The sequence below is a fragment of the Ruditapes philippinarum genome, unplaced genomic scaffold, assembly GCF_026571515.1.
Source record: "Ruditapes philippinarum isolate M1 unplaced genomic scaffold, ASM2657151v2 ctg550_1_1_1_1, whole genome shotgun sequence".
Classification (NCBI taxonomy): Eukaryota; Metazoa; Mollusca; class Bivalvia; order Venerida; family Veneridae; genus Ruditapes; species Ruditapes philippinarum.
This window is the reverse complement of record NW_026854566.1, coordinates 654,632-678,056: the sequence shown is the minus strand read 5'-3', so window position 1 is coordinate 678,056 and position 23,425 is coordinate 654,632. Positions and strand designations below refer to the sequence as shown.

The 23,425-nt window shown below is 31.3% G+C and overlaps 1 long non-coding RNA gene across 3 annotated transcripts in view; it reads right to left on the bottom strand.

The window, feature by feature from the left end:
- Positions 1–23,425, bottom strand: part of LOC132740477 (uncharacterized) — a 102,662-nt gene that overhangs the window by 55,347 nt on the left and 23,890 nt on the right. The gene's annotated exons all lie outside the window — the stretch shown is intronic.

Below are 23,425 nucleotides of genomic sequence, written 5' to 3'. Positions count from 1 at the left end.
ACCTTTGTTAAGTCCAAACTACACAAATATGTTTATAAATGCAATGCAATGTGTTCTTACATGTAGCCAACACATTTACGATATCTTGTTTTGTCGGTCCTAATCATGTTTGAAGATACGTTTAATATATATATCTATTTGAATACTTAATAATTTTGAAAATGATAAGCGAATCAGTGAGATAACTAAAAGTGCAAAATAAATATTTTTGTTCTTTCAATAAAGATCCTTACAGTCAAAACACTCCACTTTAAACTTGTGAATTATCAATTCTATAAAATTAGATATCGCTTACATTAAATTTGCGTGCAAAATATTTACTTTTGGATAAATCTTATTATTAATGACATGTGACAAATATCATTTTTGTTATGACTATGTTTTGATTTTGTTTGATTATGTGACAATCTTGTATCTTTCCATGATTCAATATAATAAGTTTAAGAAAATTAATATTTACTCAAGAAATATGGAATATTAATCAAGTGTTTTGCACCGATATTGCTATTTTTACTAAAACAGTTGAAAAAAAGAAAAGCGGAGATACTTTCTGTGATAGAAAATTGCAGATTCGGTTGTTTTAAGTCTGTAGATTTACCACTGAGTTAACTTATTTTTTAACACATGTGTTATTTTGCATGTCATGACATCTGTAATATTAGACATTAAAAGACGCTCGCACTATCTAATTCATTATTATATAATTATTGTCTTGTGAGCCATTGAATATGACGTGATATATTTACCAGCAGCTGACATATCGTCTCGGACAATATGATGTTCTGCCGTTGAATATATACATCTAACTCAATGGCTCACTAGTTAACAATTATGCTATTATATAAATAGGCAAAGATTTAAACAAATTCACAAAAAGTAAAACGTTTCCAGAGGTATGTGATATTAAGTATTTAAAGAGTCTGCATTTCACTAAACGGATCTTGTGTTGAACCTTACTTGGGTCACGACCCATTTTCCTCAGATTACAACAGTTTATGTAAGTTGTGGAAAGCGGATCGAATAGTGATTTTAAATAAATTTAAAATTTAAATTTTAAAGAGCTGAAATAAGTAAAACTTTAACTTGTCATTTCAAACCAAATGTACTGTGCTACATCACGTGGTTGAAGGCAAATTTTTGACAAATTTTAAACAAAATATGTCTTTGTCACTCCTCACGTAAGAATAGCGGAAGACGCAAACCCAATAGAACGCCGAAAACGACAGAACTTATTTAAGAAATTTGATAAAGCGTTTATCACAAAATAATAGGTTGCTTGTTTAGAAAGTATAACTAAAAGAAAGTGTAACACTTGCTAAATCGGAAATTTAAAAATATCATTGCTAATATTTTATTTTATCATCGAATATGGCTAAAATAATGTAAAAATAATAAAGATCAAGATTATTTGTCTTTTTGTCTTTTTTCCCTTTTTATTATACCCATTAAGTATTCATACAGTGTCTACGTATAGCCGTTATGAACACCTCTCCCAATGTTGTAAAATACTGTCTGTTTATTGACTGTCATTTTCTTGCCATTCAATAATGAAGAAATCTAGTTACTGTCACTCGTCTGGAATAAATGATGATAAGAATATTTGACATTATCCCAGACTGACAGAGACAATTTACCAAGTAAAGCGGTAAATTATACAATTTTTACCATATGAAATTCTTCTGTTATCTCTAGGTGCGTTCAGAAAACTAGACGCCCTGATTTTCTGAAACAATATCTTATCGTAGGGGTAATACGTCAACCTTGTAAATCTGAAATAGATGGAGATATGGATTGACTGAAGTGGATATCTATGAAGATAATATAAAATTGTTCCAATTTCAAATTTTTTCCACTTTCTCTTCATTTGTTCTTATACATACTGAAATACTTATTTTCCATATTATCTCATACTTTGTTACTATGTACAAATTCACCGTCTGCACTCGGGTCCTTACTAGAGTAAGAAACATACATGGATTGTAAAACTACTTATCTTCTACACTATAAAAAATGAAAAAAAGAAAGAAAGAAGGAAGGGAGGAAGAAAGAAAAGAAAGAAAGAGACAGAAAGAAAAAGAAAGAAAGAAAGAAAGAAAGAAAGAAAGAAAGAAGAAACAAAAAGAAAGAAAGAAAGAAAGAAGAAAGAAAGAAAAAAAGAAAGAAAGAAAGAAAGAAGAGAATCACTCCCAACATATCCAACATCAAATACTGAATGTCAATGCTGCAAATGTCAACAGAGTATGTTTTTGTTCATCAATCATAATTGATTAATAAAAATAGCAATAAAATTCCGACAAGTCTCTTTTACTACAAGAAGTAAATAATTTGTGTGGACAATAAAAATGTTAAAATAATCATATTGTAGCTAATGGTATCTAAAGTTTCCTCTGTTTTCTTTCCCAAAATGGACATTTAAAGCTTATTTCTATGAGCATTGCCTGCACAAATATTGCTACAGAGAGTTTAATTCTTCATAAGCTGATTGAGCATCATTTGCAATGCAATCAATAATAAACTAACTTAAACAGACAATTAATTTTACTTCAGTTTTATGTTTACTTAGCAATTCTACTAGACAGTCGTCTTTGGTGCACAATTAGTATCTTTGTTTTGAAGTGTGTATAGTAACGTAAGTGGTAATGCAAATTTCTAAGCCAGTGTTTGTTTTGGATGATAATCAGTTCTTGAATGACTTACATGATACGTTGTCGCAATTTTAATTGTGATATAATCGCACTGACTTTAATGGCAGGCAGACTATGGTATATTGCTTTTGGAAGTTTTAAGTCAAAAACCTTCTAAAATACACAGGTATTTAGTCTCTATGAAAACACTTTATTACTTATTTATATCTAAAGCATTGCAAAGAAACATTGTGTCCATGCTAACCCGTAACTGTAGACAATAGATTAAAATAAAACATATTGACATTTTAGACGTTGACAAAGTGATCCACATCAGGCAAAATATATTTCATTAAATATTGATAACTATTTGTCTCTTACAATCTACATATTTGTTTTCGGACACGCATATGTGTTTAGGCAATATCTACTAAAAGGGCAAAATTGCCGTCAATTTACAGGTGAAAAATACCAAGAAAATATGAAAACAAACACCAAAAAAGAATGGCGGCACTCAATAAACGCATACCTAAAAAATCCCAGCATTACCGGACCACCGGCAAGGATCCAAGAGGCACTAATGCTTAAATATGTATATTCTAGACAAGGTATGTTCATGAATTGTCAAAGACATAAATATCCGTTGTGCTATGATTGTGAATAAATTTATTCAATAATTCGTTAATGACAAACTTGTGTTTAGATTTTTGGCAGATATAGTGAATATTCCAATCTTGATTTCTTTGTGGAAATAAAGACAGTAGTATTATTGAATGACTGTAAATGTCTCTATGTCTTTATGATCAGCATATTTTGTTAAACGTCTGTCAATACTGACAAAATCTTATTATTTCAATCATCTGGTATATTTTTGGAAGGAAGCAATTAACTATATCCTCAGTCAGACGGAATTTATGTATCAAGTTATGCGGTAAATTATATAAACTTAACAAATATATATTATATATCGAATTTCTCATGAGAACATAGACAAATCAAATTGTTCCAAGTAGTATGATTTTTTTCTGTCTTGGCTAATGAACATGCGTAGGTATTCATGCTTAAAATTGCAGACAGGGTGACACACTGTTTACTGACACCCCGTTACTCGCAGTTGTTGGTAAATGAATAGTATTTTTTTTTCAAGCTATTTAACTTAGTCTGGAAGTGATGATTTACTTTAGGTCTATTTCCTGTTTTCATAATCGAGTTTCATGTAACATTTGTGTCGCAATACATGAAGCAAAATCTTCATACACATAAGATAGAGAAAATAAGAATGCCTAAAGAAAGTCCAAAACGGCAAAACTGAAAATGTTCAGACTCGCTCTGATTAAACCTGATAGGACGGTACTGTAAAGTACAAACTACCGCCCACTCCCCCTAGCTACGGCTTAAGGAGAATTCAACATTTAATATGAAAATGGTAGAATTTTGAATTAAGGAACATCCGTAGATACTTTTATACTGCAGTTATCGTGGAACCTTCAATTTGACACGTGTCATTCCATATAAAGCGGCATATGATCCACAAGAAATAGAAAGGGTGTGCCCAAAACGAGATAACAATGGAATTTTGAAAGGGGAACATACGCTTACGTATAAAGAAAATTTGAATTTCTATATTTAATTTAGTATGCAAAACTTTATTGTAGTAACAGCTTGCAAGAGTACCGTTTGATTTGTTTACTGATTTATTTTAAAAGCTGGATGAATCAAGATGAATCGAGATTGTAAGTAAGACTTCATATCCTTATACGCTATTACAATAGAAAGCAGACTGCAAAGTATTGTAGCAATTCAATTGACATTTACTATGAAGTAATCCATAAAATGTCAATTTTAGTTATTAAAAACTTTAAAACTGTAAATGAAACAAAATGCACAAAGAAAATTGACTTTACTAGATCTTAAACGCTACTTAAAACGAATGAAATAGCATCGTATATGTACTCATTCAATTCGAATTACTATTTTTTACATTGCATTTGGCCAAAATGTTTTTAGATACCCTAGGTGTTCATTCACAATTCATAGTGCACAAACTCGATTTAGTTCATGAATGTAATGTATAGATGTGAATCAGAGCTGGCTCATAATGTTTCTATGTAATCTGGTTGCATCAGTAATGATTTGAAGCAGGTTAAAAAATCTTGTACATGTACTTTATAGGAGTTATCGCGACCTAAATATGTCAAAATCAAATGAATATTGAATAGATAATATGCGAATAAAATCTTTGAACGACGTTAGGTTTATGTTAACCATATCTTTAAAGATGTAAGGAGAAAAGGAGAAGAATTGTGTAAAACTTAGTCTTCCGTTCTGATCCTTTTCTTAAATATAAAAATGTTTGATTTATATTGCATATGTATATATGTAAATGTATGTATTCGGGAAAATAAGTATGTTTAAACTAGAAGATGTGTATAATAATTGAGGTAATGCTGCTTTTGCTTTAAAGGTTTACATATAATTTACATACGTTTATGTGGATAAAGTTTGGTCACAAATTTAATTTGTACTATATATACCCACTTAAAATTGTTTTAATCAACAAAAAAATGATTTAAATTCTGTGGTTAAACGAAATCAGATCATTAAAATATCATTTACAAAGTAACAGACGCAATCTTAAATAAATCATGAAATATAAATAAGTCAAATAACTTTCATTTATAAAAATAAATGTATTACAGCAGTCATCATATATGAAACAACTGATTAGCTAGTAAAAAGAAAATACAACAAAGTGAATTTATGTAGACAATCAGGTGCCTGTTAGATGAGCAAAAGCTTTATTCTCATAAACATTACAAGAAACCAGATTACAGATTAAAATATGTCTATTTAGAAGATCTTTGCACGTGATTCTTACAAATATGACGTATAAGATATTCTAAGGCGCTCGCTATATTGTCTTTTAGTTTGATTACTTTAGTGTTTCATAATTAGCCATGCAGACTATGTATTAGTGTTTTGCAAACATTTTCTCCCCTGATAGACATAATCTTGACTAAGATAGAAAAATAATTATAAGATCATCATATTCTTATTGACTTTACATTGTAATGTGATGTCGGCATGATATCGGGTAACACAAATCAAACGATAAAACAATGCAGTAATGAATAGTTCACTTCAAGTATATTAAAGCACAATTCCTTTAATCATGCAAGTATACGTGTTTTGTTGATATTCAAAGCAGATAAACGAAATCGCTGTACTTTGTCTTGCAAGCCTATATAATTCAATCGTACCCTGTTTTGTGATAACCATCACATGTTTTTTCTGAACACTGTACCTTTTTATCTTTTTTAAAGTACCCTCCTTGCGATTGCAGAAAGTAGACTTGTTTATATACTGTGATATAAAGTGTAGTTAAAGACGTATTTTAACCTATTGATAAACTACTTGATTGTTTTAAGTAGTATTGTGTTAAGCTTTGTGAACACCTTGCCTAACATTAGCGCGCTTAAACGCTATGTTTGTATAAAGCGCAAATGACGTCACGTCAAAGTGTTATTACACTATTGTAAAATCGTTTTTATTGAATGGCTTTATTACACTCCTGCGTTGCAGTTTATGTGATAAAGATGACTTTAAACATCCAATCACAGATGAAATGCATGTTTATACGAAATATAAAATATAATTAAAATGTGTTATTGCGCAAAATATATTATTTTTAATCGGCGAAAAGAAAGAAAGTACCTTTGTTTAATCCAAACTACTCAGATATGTTTGTAAACACAATACGACTTTATGCTATATACATTTTTAGCAAAGGAAAAATTTATCTTTTGAGAAATGTTGAAATTGTGAACTGATCAAAATTCAAACATTTAATCATGAACACTTACGTTATGTGAGGCGTGTATATGTTTTTACCTATATAGATAAATATAATGAATTGACATACATTTAATTTAAAAAAAAGATATATTCTACATTAAATAAAATGTTTATATTAACTTGGCTGTGAAAACAGATTTAAGTGTTTCTGAAACATGGACGACGACCTGTATGCATTAGATGACAAGGTTTAATGCACAGTAAGGCTATATATTTAAGAACCTTTGTATAACAGTTAAAGTTAAGATCATTTCATACTTTATTGTCTTTTTTTTTCTTGCATTGCACTCGTTCTGTACAAAACTATGCGTTTGTGTTAAAGTCATCTTACATTTTGTATTGATTATATTTGTGTGGTCTGTTCGAAATATCAAAAGAAAATATATTCATAAGATAAAAATTCTAATTTAAAATGTAAAATTACAATTATTTTAATATGATTGAAAAACTTTAATCGTTTGATCGAATGTTAACTTGTAAACATGCATTGAAGTCTGAACATTAGGATTTTCTAGCATATAAAATTTTAATAGACTTTTTTTAGATTTTCTATTTCGTGAGCTACAAACACTGTATAGCTTGGTAAAGAATAAACTTGCTTCCGATGAGATATTATGTTTATTATATAACCCTGGCGATGTTGATCAAACACTATAATGTGTTATGTGATTATTCACCATGTGTAAATGATTTGAGCACTTATTTATCAAAATATACTATTACGTTTGACATACCATGTATAATTAATTCTATAATACTTGGAATTTGAATCCATTCAGTACACATTTAGACAAGTAGCTGGGGAATATAATTCAATGTGAAGAACGGAAATGTATACTTTGCGAAATACCGGTAAATTGATATTCACGACGAAAAACATGTCTCCCATATGTAAATACACATGCATTTACGACTTTGAGTTATTGTATAGAAATAAAAACTATTTGTTTGAGCTAAAAAATAGAGACTCTTTGAATCGGGTGAATAATAAAAGATAAGCATAAAAATGCTCACAATACAACAGTTCAAATGTAGGAAATCAAAGAAAAGATCTTAATGATATATTTTGGTTTGTCAAAGTACTCATATAAAAATGCCAAAAGCGAACTGCTGTTGCATTGTTTATCACATGATTCGATTGTTATAATAATAAATTGGCAAAACACAATGACATTATGCAAACAATTAACCAATAGTCTTGTAATTAAGCATTCAATTGTCAAATTACTGCCGTCTTAGATCAGATTAACTGAGATTACAGAGAAAAATCACTTTAGAATTTCTCGTGAGTAACTCTTAAATACTATAAATAGCTTTCTTTTCATCTGAAAATGACTTTCAAGGAAACACACAGCAACTTATATTTAAACAAAAATGAAAAGACAGATCAACAAGGGAGGCATATATTATTGCATATATTTTATCTCGTACGATGAAACTTTGAATATTCTTTATCTTATTTGTTAGATAATGCTTTCTTTGAAATGTATATCTAAATAACGGATTACTTTCCGCCGTGTTTCTTTCAACAAAAAATGTATAATTGTCGTGCCATCTAAATATACGGACAATATTTGTCGGTCAAACGAAACTGCATCATTAAATGCTATGCACAGATAACATTAAACACTCCATTAACTTTGTATTACAAAAGCTTACATACATGTGATCGATATACTGATATTAGATATTATGAGTATTCACGGACTAAAAATGTGGGTATATTTCAATACGAGTATACGGCATTGCGGGAGTCGATTTTATTATCATTGTGTTTTCATAGATGCAATCTTTCTTTCTTTTTTTGTTCACAGATGCAATTAAATTTATGTAAATATGTTTTGCTATAAAATTGTTATAACGGTTTGTTTGCACTGAAGTTATATTTGTAAATTTGTATTGTATATAATATGTATAAAATTGTATTTCTTATAAGTAAACACATCATAAATATTTTGAACAAAGTTTTTCATCCTTTTCATATCATTCATCAAAATGACGTATGCAAATATTACTGTAATCTTTCATTTTTCAGCGTTTTTTTAACGTTTCTGACAATCAACAATGCAATAATTAAATCATTGATAATGAAATAAATATTTATGTTTGAAAATTTCAATTTTGACTATTAAAATTACGATTAAAAGAAATATTTCAAAGTACTTATCAAAACGATCACTAAATTAAAATGTCAATTTTTGTTCAATAAAAATACGAAAAACAACTTACCTTTACGTTAAATATATTTTGTTACACTTGTTCTTGTCATAGTTCCAATAAACATCAAAAATAGAAATAATTTTAATGTTATAATAGTTCAAAATTTACCCGTCAAAGTGTTGCTTTTGTAAAAAGTCTTAGCAAACGTGCTTTTGCTGGCATGACACTTTCTAGTATTTATTATTTTAGCAAAATAAATGCGAAAATAATACCTCTCTATTAACACGCCGCAAAGCAATATACTCACTCACTACTGTCCGATAATCTTTAACTAACTATCCCACTAATTGTTGGCAACTCCTATAGGTTGAACAAATACACTTGCTTGTAGGTTAATCATTTATTTGCTCGTTTGTTTGTTTGGTTTGATTTTACGGCACATAAACACAATTTAGGTCATATGGCACCAAACTGGAAAGGTGATTTTTGTCTAATCTCGGGAGATACAAACTTAAAGCAACACCAGGGGTCAAAACCATCTCACATGCTGGAGGTAAGAGATGCATATACTCGAGAAATTCAAACCCATTAGTCGCCTCTTACGATTTAGCATTTTTAGGTCATTTTGCAAAATAAAATGATTAAGTAGAAAACAACGTAAGAGAATGATATGAAAATTTGAACACAAGTTATTATTTCAGGCTACTTCAAAAGATTTACAAATATCGGTAAATTATTTCCAGGTCCATCATGCCAAAGCAAACTAAGTGAAGTCCCTTTAAGAAATGCATGAACATCTATAGAGTACTTATTATGTTCTATACAAAATGGAGCTTATGTAATAACTTGTAATAACATACCATTTTCTTGCATAAATATGTAGATCGAAGGCAATCTTGACTGTCAGTGCATTTAAAAAAATTGTAGCTGTGACAATTTATCATTTCTATCCAAAACAATCACTGCATGAATGAGGAGACATTAATCTTTATATATTGATTTTTAATTAATCATTTGTATATCCTAACCTAAATGGACTAAATTCATGAAAACGATTCAACATGCTTTACCTTTCACTGTTGTTATCTTTAAAGATAAAGTTTGTCCTGTCATTATGTGTGTAGGGTAGGAGAGAATCAAACAGTTAGTAAAAAAAGAAATATTTTTCACACGAAGAAAGATCTGTTCTTGCATATAATAATACGATATCTTGTTTTTGTCGGTCTTAATCATGATTGAAGAATAGAGGAAAACGGAATCCCTAAAGAACGCACAAAACGACAGAACTCATCACAAAATAATAAGTTGCTGGTGTAGAAAGTATTACTTAAATAATGTGTAAAACATGCTTAATCGTAAATTTAAAACATCATTGTTTCCATTAAAAGTATTTGTTCTGATTTTATCAATAAACAGGCTATTTTTATTTTTCATTCTTTTATTGTCGACAGCCTAATACAACTTTATATCCTTGCAATATGCCATACGGTTTAACGATTTCCCGAAATGAATTTAAAATTACTAAAACGGGGGATGCTGTTTGTGTGCAGAATACAATACCCATCGGTTACTAAATCATTAAAATTGATATTTTTTAAGAAAAAATTACAAGCGAAACTTAATTTGGCACTTTAATTCACAAATAATCTATCAAAAAGAAATAAACGTAAAGTTTGAGCAAGGAACTCAAAAATGATATTTGAAGAAGATAAGCGTTTAATTGAAATACATTTAATTAGAATTCACATATTCAATGGTGATGAAACATTAATGCTCAATCTAAAACTCGCAAAAGAACACTGTTTTTTACGACAACTACTTTCTTCAAAATTAGACACATTATTTTATATTCGGTTTATATCATATCCTAAAACAGTGAGGCATAAAGATATCGATACATATCCGTGGTGATATTTAATCCCATATTATGTAACCGTGGATTGCATTGACATTTATTTCCACAATTTTCCTTACATTATGTTTTCAAAGTTTGTGCTTTGTCATATGATCGCTAGTCCTTATGGTTAAGTTCATATATAAACCTTACATTTTATTTTATTATCGAATATGGTTATAATTACATTAAAAAAAATAAAAGTCAAGGTTATTTATCATTTCCCCTTTTTTATTATACCCATTAGGTATTCATACAGTGTCTACATATAGCCGTTATGAATACCTCTCCTAAGGTTGTGAAGTACTGTCTGTTTATTGACTCCCATTTTCTTGCCATTCAATAATAAAGAAATCTAGTTACTGTCAGTCGTCTGGAATAAATGGTGATAAGAATATTTGACATTATCCCAGACTGACAGAGGCAATTTACCAAGTAAAGCGGTAAATTCTACAATTATTTCCATATGAAATTCTTCTGTTATCTCTAGGTGCGTTCAGAAGACTGGACGCCCTGATTTTCTGAAACAATATCTTATCTTAGGGGTAATACGTCAAAATTGTGAATCTGAAGTAGATGGAGATAGGGATTGACTCAAGTGGATAAATATAAAAACAGTATAAAATTGTTCCAATTTTAAAATTCTTCCATAGATTTACTGAAATACTTTATTCCCATATCATTTCAAAAGAAAAAATGATAAGAAAATGAATTATACATTTAGTTCAACAATAAAGAAAAAATATTTCACATAATAAAACAAATTTTATAGACCTATATAGTAAAGTTATAAATACAAAAAAAGAACAAAGCCATATCTTTCGAAAGCGCCTTCAAAGAACCTGAATATCACCTTTTATAATAAATAATAATAATAATAATCATGATGTAGCGTAATAACGTTTCAAGCGACAAACAATACATTCACACACAGTTTTACCTCACAATTGAGAGGGCAAGATATCCATTTAAGCGAAGGGGGTAATAAAATTGACATATTATATTATATCACAATAACTGTTTGGTAATAAACAATATTTACTGGAAAAAAATGTATCTATGATGAACACTTCCGACAAGCTATGTCATAGCTAATATGTTACATAGATATTTCATTTACAGAATAATCTTACACGTGAATTAGACAATATGCCATGCGTGTCCATCTTCTTAAAAGTGTAAAATTAATGTTTACAAGATGGCATAAACACAAGTTTTAAACTCAAATTATTTCAAAATAAAGCACTTAAAATATCATAGCAAAATTATATAAGTTTTATAGACGTTTCGTTCAGCATACCGGTATATCATAAATCTAATTAATAAATCATGTCAATCTAATTAATCTACTTAATTACAATAATATTTTTAATAGTTTCTCCCAATGATTTTTGCTTCCCAATCTTGGCGCTACATGACTAAAACTGAGTTTTACAGCGTAAACAATAGAAAAACAACTCTAACGTCACATAAGGATATATAGTCAATAAATCATGTACTATAATATTGAATATATTGATACAATTTAGTTTATACAAATTACACTATTTCATCCGAGATGTGCACTGTAAACTAAAAGATATTGAATAAACATAAGGCAGAAAAACGCATTGCATTGTCATTTTAGACAATCACTTCCAACATCAAATGCAAAATGTAAATGCTGCAAATGTCAACAGAGTATGTTTGTGTTCATAAATCATAATTGCTAAATAAAAATAGCAATGAAATTCCTACATGTTAGCACAAGTCTCTTTACTACAAGAAGTTGACTATAAAAATGCTTAATTAATCATATTGTGTAGCTTCTGGTATCTAATGTTTCCTTTGTTGCCTTTGCAATAACGGGCATTTAAAACTTATTTCTATAACCATTGCCTGCACAAATATTGCTACAATTTCATTTAACTTTGTCAATTTTATTCTACATAAGCTGATTTAGCATCATATGCAATGCAATCAATAACAGACAATTAGTTTCTCTTCAGTTCTATGTTTACTAAGCAATTTTATTAGACAGTTGACTTTGTTGCACAAATAATATCTTTGTTTTGAATTGTATATATTAACATAACTGGTAATGCAAATTTCTAAAGCAGTGTGTATTGGTTGATAGTCAATTCCTGAATTAAAAAGAATAAAACTAGTATGATATGTTCTTGCAATTTCAAATATGATATAATCACAATGCCTTTAAGGGCAGCCTATGGTATTTGGCTTTTGGAAGTTTCAAGTCAAAACCTTCAAAATGTGAAAGAATACACAGTTATTTGGTCTCTATGAAAACAATTTATTACTTAGTTTATATTAAAAGATGCAACAGAAACATTGTTTCCATGCTTACCCTAGAGTGTAGATAATAGATTTAAATTAAACATATTGACATTTTAATAATCGAAAAAGTGATCAACAACTGGCAAAATAATTTATTTTATTTAATATTGATAACTATTTGTCTCTTACAATCAACATATTTGTAATCGGACACGCATTTGTGTTAACGCAATATTTACTAAAAGGCCAAAATTGCCGTGAATTTACAGATGAAAAATACAAACAAAATATAAAACAAACATCAACAAAGAATGGCGGCACTCAATAAACGCATACCTCAAAAATCCCAGCATTACCGGACCACCGGCAAGGATCCAAGAGGCACTAATGCTTAAATATGTATATTCTAGACAAGGTTTGTTCATGAATTGTCAAAGACATAAATATCCGTTGTGCTATGATTGTGAATAAATTTATTCAATAATTCCTAAATGACAAAAATTTGTTTAGATTTTTGACAGATATAGTGAATATTTCATTTTTTATTTCCTTTGTGGAAATAAAGGCAGTGGTATTATTGAATATCTGCAGCTGTCTCTATGTCTTTATGGTCCGCATATTTTGTTAAACGCCTGTCAGTACTGACAGAATCTTATTATTTCAATCATCTGGATAATATTTGGAAGGAAACATAATTCTATCCTAAAGCCCCAAAAGGGGAAAATTTATTTTTTTTTAAAGTTTTGCGAATTATATAAATTAAAAAAATAAAATTTTAAATATATCAAATTTCCCCCATGAGACATGGGAAATAAAATTGTTCCAAGTGATAGTTTTTTTTTGTCTTTGTTTAATGAACATTGCAAAAGGTATTCTGTCAAAATTGCGGACGAGTGAAAAATTTTTAGGGGCCCCCTTTTGGGTTTGTCCCGGTTTATAAAAGTTTTTTGTCTTTTTTTTTAAACTTGTCTGGAAAGGGCTTTTAAATTAAAGGTAAAATTTCCTGTTTTTCAAAATAATTTTTTTTTGGGTTTTATGAAAAATTTGTGTTGCATTAAATTAACCCAAAAATTCATAATTTACTTTATAAGAATGGGAGAAAAAAAGAATATCTTAAGAAAGTCCAAAACGGCAAAATTGAAAAAAATTTAGGCTCAATTTGATTGGGCCTGTTCATGGACGGTACTGTCAAGTGCAATCTACCGTCCACGCCCCCTACCCACGGCTTAAGCTAATATGGAAATGGTAGAATTTTGAATTGAGGAACATCCATAGATATTTTTATACGGCAGTAATCATGGAACATTCAATGTGACATGTAAGTGTCATTCCATATAAAGCGGCATATGGTCCCCAAGAAATAGAAAGCGTGTGCCTTAAACGAGAAAACAATGGGCGGAACCAAACAAATGAAATTTTGAAAGGAGAACATACGCTTACGAATATGACGTTGCATAAAGAAAATTTGAAATTTCTATTGCAGGCGTCACACTGTCCCGAATTTGGCATCAGATGGACACACGAATAAGGAAATGTTCAAATTCGGATCTGATCGTAATAACATCGTGCCATTCGTGAGGGCATCTTTTGCCATCGTATGATCCCTGGCTGATTATTACAAGCTCCGGCAGCAACTTCGTGAGCGGTTCCAAAATCTTTGGCATGCCAAAAAATTGCCCGAAGACATTGCGAAGGTTCATTTTCGTGTTGAATTCGTATGTCAATTTTGCCCTTCGTAAGGCCGTCGTGAAGCCATCTTGTCAAATCGTGTAGTCTTCGTCTTTTCTTCGAGTGATCATCGGTGCAATCTGACATTTTTAGCCTCAAGAAGACAATACGAAGTAAACACGAAGATTCCCGATAGTCTTAAAAATGGAACAAGACTACGTGAAGCCCCCACAATACCGTCGTGTCGCCATCGTATTTTGGTACGATGCCATCGAGATGGGACCACGATGAGTCCGAAGAAAGCAATTTTTAGTGGCTCAAGCGTTGCATGTTTATCATGGTTGACATATAAACGGCTAGACCATCTTCCTCATCTGTCACTCTTGCACATCTCTACAGAGACATCAAAAGCTTCCATTATTTGCAATTAACTTTTATTTTCAGTTTATTTCCTGCAGAATTACATGCTTTGATAATGCGTCAACCGAGAAAAAGAAGGCAGCAGCATTGCTACTTTTAAGACACCTTGGAAAACATAATGAGGCCCACAGGCCCACTTTGAGTGGTATGATAAAGTTTATCAAATATGATAAACAAGATCAACAAGAAAAGGCAACGTTCAATGAACGCAACCCCAACACAACCAAGCAACAAGAACCAAGTAACACAAAAGGACCCCCCCCCCCTAGAAAAACGGACAGGGCGCAAGGTAGAGCACGGATAGGCTTATCAGTTAAATGATACCTAAGACGAAATAATGGTAAACGACAAGGAAATCAAAGAAAACAAATAAATGAATGATTTTATTAAATAAATAAAACTAGGGGCAAAAAGGGGAAATACTTAACGTAGACGAGAAAACACCAACAAGGGCGCCGACAAAAGTGTACCAAAACAGTATGGAATAATAAAACAATGCATCTGAGGAACAAAGAGGCGGGCCGCCTTGAACCGGTGTCAGCAGCATAAGCACTGCTGGGGAGTTTAAACCGGTTAATAGTGCACCAAAATCACTCTTAGCCCTACATGTTTTCTATAAACGTGAAGGGTTTGAAATTAAAATGAATCCCCGCCAAAAATAAATTTTGTTTATAACAGTGTTTTGATGGTTTTGCAAAAAAGGTAAAATAAGTAAAACAAACTTTAAAGGGCCCAATTCTTCCAAAGGTCTTGAGCTGCCCTTTTAGATTTACCCCCACTTGGTCCAGATTTTAAAATAAAAAGAAAAAAGGGAAATTTGTTTAAAGGGTGTTAAAACATTGAGCGGTTATCTAAAATATGATTTAAAAACCTTTTGGGGTTAATTTTTAATTTTAAAGGAAAAAGGGCCCAAAAATTAAAAAGATTTTGGGAAAAGTTTGAAAGATAACTCCCCTTTTAAAAATTCATTTTTGACACAAATAAATTTTAAATTTAAAATAAATTTCGATTGTTTTTTTTGAAAAATACCCACGAAATTTAAAAAGGGGGTTCCCCTTTTTGGTACTTGTTGGTAAAAAATTTGCTTTTTAAAACCCTTTCCCCGTTGCAAAAAGTTTGGGGTTTAATTTTGAGAAAATTTACCCGTCAGTGTTGCTTTCCCCGGTACGTTTATCTAAATTGGTTTTTTAAATTCATAATAAAAAGTCGTACTTTTATTAAAATTTTTGTGTAAATTGATTGTTTTTTTGATAGAAATATGAAGACCCAAAAAATTAAAAGTTTTAAGGGGGTTTTTAAATTGCCCCAATACTATGGCAAAAAAAATTTGCCGGGGTTTTTGGCCGTGGGGTTTGTATACCCCGGGAGGTGAATACAGGGACCCTTGGTAACCGTCAAAGGATGTACTTCAAAATACGCCGTCGGGTCCTATTTGGGGATTTTCGTTTTTTCCTGGGGAAAACTTTTAAAAATTGATTCTTTGAGGTGATTTGTTTTTCCCGGTTTCTCGGGGGATTCCCCCGGTGGGGTGTTTTGTATTCGGATGCCCCCCGCTTTGCCCTTCGGGTAGGAATCGTAATTTTTCGGGGCTTTTTAGAGACTGTCGCCCCAAATTTCGGGGCTATTTTTTCCCCAAAAAATTTTAAATTTTTATATTTCGTATGCTACTGGTTTTGTAAATTTTTGGGGACATTTGTGCGAAATTGCAAAAATGAAATTTTTAGAAATGAAAAAACAGTTTAGGGTCGAAATTGGTACCATTTAAATTGTTTATATTTTTTTTAAAGCTATTGATCTTTTTTGGGTTAACACCAAATTTATATCATGTAGTTTTTTTTTTAAGCGATGAAGAAATTTTGTGCATTTTTAAATTAAATTTTTTTGAGAAACCCGAAACTTTCCCAATTTGGTTAAAAACCTTTTTAAAAAAAGAAAGTTTTAAACGAATTCAAAAGCCTTTCCCCATTACTAGTTTTCCCAAACACTTTTTTAAAAAGAATGAAAAAAAGTGTAGGGGGTTTCCCCCCCTTTTAATTCAATTTCTTTTATTTGAAAATTGATTTGCTTTTCCCCCAAAAAATTTTTTGGTTTCCTATAGATGTTATTCTTTTTTTTTACAAACATGACAATTTAAATGAAGGTTTGTGAGCCCAGTGGGGTTTTATGGTGTTTTGTTGGGAAGGGAATTTTGAAAATTTTTTTGGGCCCCTTAAAAAGTTCGAAATTTTTTAAAAAGTTTTTTTTTTCTTTTTTTTTTTGGGAAAAAAAATTTCCCTAGTTTGGAAAAAATTTTCTTGTTCGAAAAATTTTGATTGCTTTTTTTCCCAATTTTTAAAAATTTTTATTTAAACCCAAATAATTTTCCCCAAATTCGTTTTTTCATTTGTTATTTTTCTATATTTTATTTTTGAAACCCTATGGATCTGGATGATTTGTGCATGTTTGATTCTTGAAAATATTTCCCGTTTGCTTTTTGGGAAATGAATTTTTAAATCAATTAATATTTAAATTTTAGGGAAGAAAAATTTTTTGACGTTGTTGGTTTTAAAATCTTTTTTTTAAAAACTAATTTGTAAGGGAAGGGAAAAATTTTAAAATTTTTTCCTTTTTAATCTTTTCTTAAATACTGTAAAAAAATTGTTTTTTTGTTTTAAATTTTTATATATGAAAATGAATATTTGGGAAAAAAAATGTTTCAAAAAAGATGTGTTTTTAAATGGGGTAATTTTTGTTTTTTTGCTTTTAAGGTTAACAAAAAATTTAATTTTTGTTTTTTTTTAATTTTTTTTTAATTTTTTTTAATTTTTTTTTTTTAATTTTTTTTTTTAATTTTTTTTTTGTATAAAAAACCCCACTAAAAAAGTTTTTACCAAAAAAAAATTTTTTAAAAATTTGTGGGTTTTTCTGGAAAAAAAGTTTTTCCCTTTCGGAGCTTTAAATCCCCAACAAAATCAAAAAAATTTGCGCCCTTTTTTTAAATTTGGGGTCTGAATGGGGGGATTTAAAAAGTGAACCCCTCCCCCCCCGGGCCCGGTTGAGGTACTAAATTTCAACATTTGTGTTGTTTAAATTTGTCCGAGGAAAAGAAAATTTAAACATTTAAAAGTGAAGTAGGGGGAAAACTTTTTACGGCTCCCAAAGGCACTTGACCTGCTTTTTGTGAGAAAATTTTGGGAAAACAAATGATCCTGGGAAACCCTTAATCACCAAAAAAAATTTAAGAATTGCGCCCGGGTTTTTGATTGGTCTGAAATGGGGGATAAAAAAAGGGTGAACCCCTCCCCCTAGCCCCGGTTTTCCCCCGGTAAAAAATTCTAAACACTTTTTTGGTTTCAATGACCCCGAAGGCCCGGAAATTAAAAATTTAAGTAAAGAAGGGGGGGAATTTTTTAACCCTCCCAAACCCGGATTGCCCTGCTGTTGTGAAGTACAAATTCGGGGCCAATGATCCCGGAAAAAGTATAAAACCCCAAAAAAAACATAAATTGCGGGAACGGTTTTTGTTGAGTCTGAAACATGGGGGAAAATGAAAATTTGAACCCACCCCCCACGCCCCCCACCGGCTTGAGGGGTTTACTAATTTTTCCAAACTTTTGTTTTGGGTCCCCCAATAACCCCGGGGGCCCAAAAATTTTAAAAACCACTGATAAAGTGGGGGGCAACTTTTTGGTTTCCCCCGGCCCATTGACCCTCCCTGTTGTAAAGTAGAAATTGGAAACAATTATCCCCCCGGAAAGTTTAAACCCCAAAACCCCAAAAAAATAAAAATTGGGGGACTCGGTTTTGTTTGGGTTTCTGTCTTGGGGAATTTTAAGTGGTTCCCTTTGCCCGGGTTGGTTTGGCCGGTACTAAATTTAAACACAAAAAAAGTTTGGTATAAATGACCCGAAGGACAAAAATTTTAAAAACACTGAAGGAAGTGGGGCCCTTTTTTTACGGCTCCCCCCGGGCCCTTGACCTGGTTGTAAAGTACAAAATTCTGGAAAAGTGACCGGGGGCCCTTAATTACAACAAAAAAAATAAAATTGGGGGATCGGTTTGATTGGTCTGAAACCATGAGGGAAATGAAAAATTTGGAAAATCTACGCCCTAGCCCCGGTTGAGGGGGAACTCAATTCCAAATTTTTAAAATTTTGTGTTGGTATCAATACCCCAAAAAGGACCCAAAAAATTAAAAAATTAAGGGGTTCGGGGAATTTTTTAGGGTTGAACGGAATTGACCCTGCTGTTGTAAAGTACGAATTCAAAAAACCCAAATTTGTTTTCCCCCCGGAAAGCTTTTAAAACAAAATTTAAAACTAAGAATTGCAGACTTTTTTGATTGAGTTTGAAATGAGGGTTTGGGAAAAAGTGAAATTTCCCTCCCCCGCCCCTAGCACCGGCTTGAGGGGGTACCCCTTTTTAAAACTTTTGGGGTTGGTATCAATGCCCGGGGACCCGGAATTTAACCTGAGTGGTGGGGGAAACTTTTTCCGGTGCCACCGGCTTAAACCCCTTTGTGTTTTGAAGTACAAAATTCTGGAACAAAGGGTGATCCCCCAAAGCATTTCACAACCAAAAAAAATTTAAAATTCCCAGATCGGTTTGTTTTGAGTTGTACATGGGGAAAATTGAATAAGGGGAAATTTCCCTCACCCCCCCTTGAGGGTTAAACCGGTCTCTTCTCCCTTTTTGGTTTTTTCCCCAATGCCCAAAGGGGAAAAAATTAAAAAACTGGTAAGGGGGGGGATTTTTTCGGCTGCCAGGCTTGAACGCGTGTTGTAAAGGTACGAATTTTTGGAAAACCCAAATTTGACCCTTTTCGGAAGCTTAATAAACAAAAAAACTAATTTTTGGCAACCCCGGTTTAGTTGAGTGCTGACTTAGGGATAATGAAAATTTGCGCTTTCCTCCCGCCCTAGAAAAGGGGCTGAGGGGGGTTACTAATTTTCAACATTTTAAATTTTTGGTATAAATGTTTCCAAAAGGACCAGAAATTTAAAATTTAAGTGAAAGGGGGGGGAAATTTTTTGGTCCCCGGTTGGGGTTTTGGGGTAGTTCTAAAAATTTCCTGGGGTTATAAAAAAAAAAGGATTGCGATGGGAAAGGGAAAATGGGAAATCATTTCATTAAATTTAAATTTAAAAAGTCGACAAAATTTCAAAAATAAACATAAATATAAAAAAAAAATTTTAAATTAAAAAGGGAAAAATTTCTTAACACCCTTTCTTTCGTTTAAGAAACAAAAAATTTTGTAAAATTCCCAAGCCCCCGCCCGGGGGTTTTTAAATAAAAGCTTAAATTGTGCTTTTCAAAATTGGGGTAGGGTTTTGGGCCCTTTTCCATTTCCAAAAATTATGTCCCCCTAGTTTGAAAATTTGTAAAAATTTTTTTTCTTAAAAAAAAATAAAAGGGAAATTTTAAAAATTCTTCATGTTTTTTTTGACCCCCTAATGTGCCTTATTGGGGGTGGGGGAGCAGGTTGTGGGGACTTAACTTTTATTTTGGATTTTGTCCCAAAGTTTTTTTTTAAACCCAATTGTTTGAAAAAAGGTTATGTTTGGAAACAAATTCCCCCAAATTAACGACTTTTGTAAATCTTTGCCCCCTTAAGTGTGACCTTAAATTGGGGTAGGGAAAAAGATTTTTAAGGTGAATAAAATTTTCAATTTTTGTAAAGTATTTGTGCCAGAAATTTTAAAACCCCTTAAACTATAAGAAGTTCTAGATTCGACCAAAATTTCCCCTTAACAGACTATGTTAATTTTATCAAAGTTGGCCTTCCCTTGGGGAAAGGAAAAAAAGGTTTTGCGCATGCACATCCTTTTTAAAAAGTGCCCTATTTGTGCAAAGATTTTAAATTTCCTTTGATCTATAAAAAAGTTTTAAAGGACCGGCAAAAAAAATATACCCTGTACGACTTTTATAAGTTTTTACCTCCCAGTGTGACCCTTGCCCTTGGGGGTAGGGTGAGGGTTTTTTGCGCAAAAATTCATTGTTTTGGGGAACTTTTGGAAGTTTTTAAAATTTTCATGGAAAAGTTTTAAAACTAAAGGGGCCTTATCTTGAAAATTTTTTAAAATTTGGAATAAAGAAAGTACGACTTTGCCCCTAAAAAGGTCTTTTTGGTTTTTGGGCGAAATGAAAAAGTCGTTTTTTTTTTAAAACATTTGTCCCAAGTTATTCAATTCCCCTTGATAAATGCCCAAAGTTATGGCGAAACAAAATTTTACCCGGGGTAACAGACAAATTTTTAAATTATTTGACCCCCAAGTGTTGCCCTTGCCCTTGAAGGTGGGTGAGGGTTTTTTGGAATGACCTGTCTTATTTTTGTAAACCTTTTGGGAAAAGTTTTTGGAAAACCCCTTCATAAATAAAGTTAACCGAAAGGAATTCCCCTCAAAAAAAATTTTAAACCTTTAAATAAAGGGGGTACGCCTTTAAAGGGGTAGGGGTTTTGGTTGTTGGGCCCTTTGCAATTCTTTTTGTTAACAAAATTTTTGCCAAAGATTTTTCCTTTCAAAAATGAAAAATTTAGGGCCCGGGACGAAAAATATCCCCTGTAACAGACTTTTGGAAAAATTATTTAATAAGTGGGGCCCTTGCCCTTGAAGGTTTAGGTGATTGGTTTTTTCACTTATTTTTTGTAAACTTAGGGAAGTATTTAAAAAACCCCCTTCCCTTTTGATAGAAAGTTATGGCCCGGACACGACAATACCCTCAATGGGGCCAATGTTGCCCTTAATGAGAAAGTACGCCCTTTGCCCCTTGGGGGGTTTGGGGGGTTTGGTTGTTGCCCCAAATGAAATCTTTTTTAAAAAAATTTTGTGAAGTTTTTTTAAAATTTTTTCAAATGAAAAATTTTATGGACCGGACACGAAAGGTTGAGGAAAAGACGGGACGGAACGGACGGAGGGAGACCCTATTTTTTTTCCCCTTTTTTTTTGAAAAGGCAGGGGCAAACGTGAAAAAGCTAAAAAAAAAAGGAAATCAAAAAAAAAGTAAATTTATGTGGGAAAATCAGTGCGTGTTAGTTTGAGCACAAGCTTTTTTAAAAATCACAGAAACCAGATTAAAAATTTTTTTTAGAGGCTTTTTTAAAATATGACATAAGATATCCTAGGCGTCGCTTTATTGCTTTTAGTTTGATTTCTTTAGTGTTTTATAATTAGCCATGCAGACTATATATGAGTATTTTGCAAGCATTATTTCCCCTGATAGACATAATTTGACTAAGATAGAAGAATAATTATAAGCTCATCATATTCTTATTAACTTTACATTGTAATGTAATGTCTGCATGGTATCGGGTAACCAAACTCAAACGATAAAATAATGCAGTAATCAATAGTTCACTTCAAGTATATTCAAGCGCAATTCCTTTTATCATGCAAGTATACGTGTTTTTATTGATAAACGAAATCGCTGTACTTAGTTTTGCAAGCCTATATAATTCAATTGTACCCTGTTTTGTGATAACCATCACATGTTTCTTCTGAACACTGTACCTTTTTATCTTTTTTAAAGTACATTCCTTGCGATTGCAGAAAGTAGACTTGTTTATATACTGTGATATAAAGTGTAGTTAAAGACGTATTTTAACCTATTGATAAACTTCTTGATTGTTTTAAGTGGTATTGGGGTAAGCTTTGTACAAACCTTGCCTTTAAGTGCAGTTTCGCAGTTGATGGCAAAAGCTAGATACATTTTTTTTTGTAATTTCTTCGGCATTGTATTCAACTTTGGTAATTAATATACATTTGAAAATTGCGTATGTTAGAATTGCCATAATTACTAAACGTCATTGTAAATCATTCCAAACTCATTTTATTTAGAAATAAATTGCAATAGTATATTTTACCATAGAGACCCTTCAGCAACATTTTAAGTTAATATGTCGATCTTTTCTCAACTGATTGACTGACTGATTGTCAAAACAAATGTTCAATAAAAATGGTTATGTTTTAAGATGAGGCCACTATGTCGATCTTTTCGAAACTGACTAATAGCAAAAACAAAATGTTCCAGAAATATGGTTATGTTTTAAGATGAGGTCACTTTATTGTAGCTATTCATCTAGAATAGCCTAATTTATCATTGTATATATCTATAAATGTCAATTATCAATATCTATTTTAGACATTGAGTAACAAAACAATAATAGTTTAAGCTATTTATTGTAGATATGTCGTACAAAAAAAAGATTGTTCGCGTTAAGTCTTAAAAATATAATAATAGTTATTAATTTTCAATATTGTCGGAGCGGCCATAAAAATACTAATTTTAAACAGTACATGTATATTATTAGACTTAATGGGAGGAAAATTTAAACATGCTTGCTTAATAAATAGAGGATATTGAATGCGTATAGGTTTAATACTAAATTTATTTAACGAGTTGAATAAAATTATATTATGCGAGCCTCTGGCGAGCATAAAAAATTGTTTTATTGAACGAGTTCAATACATGTAGCATTGAATCTACACGAATATAATATTCTATTTATCAAATATATAAAACTAGAACGGCAAACTGTTCAAAAGAGTCATTT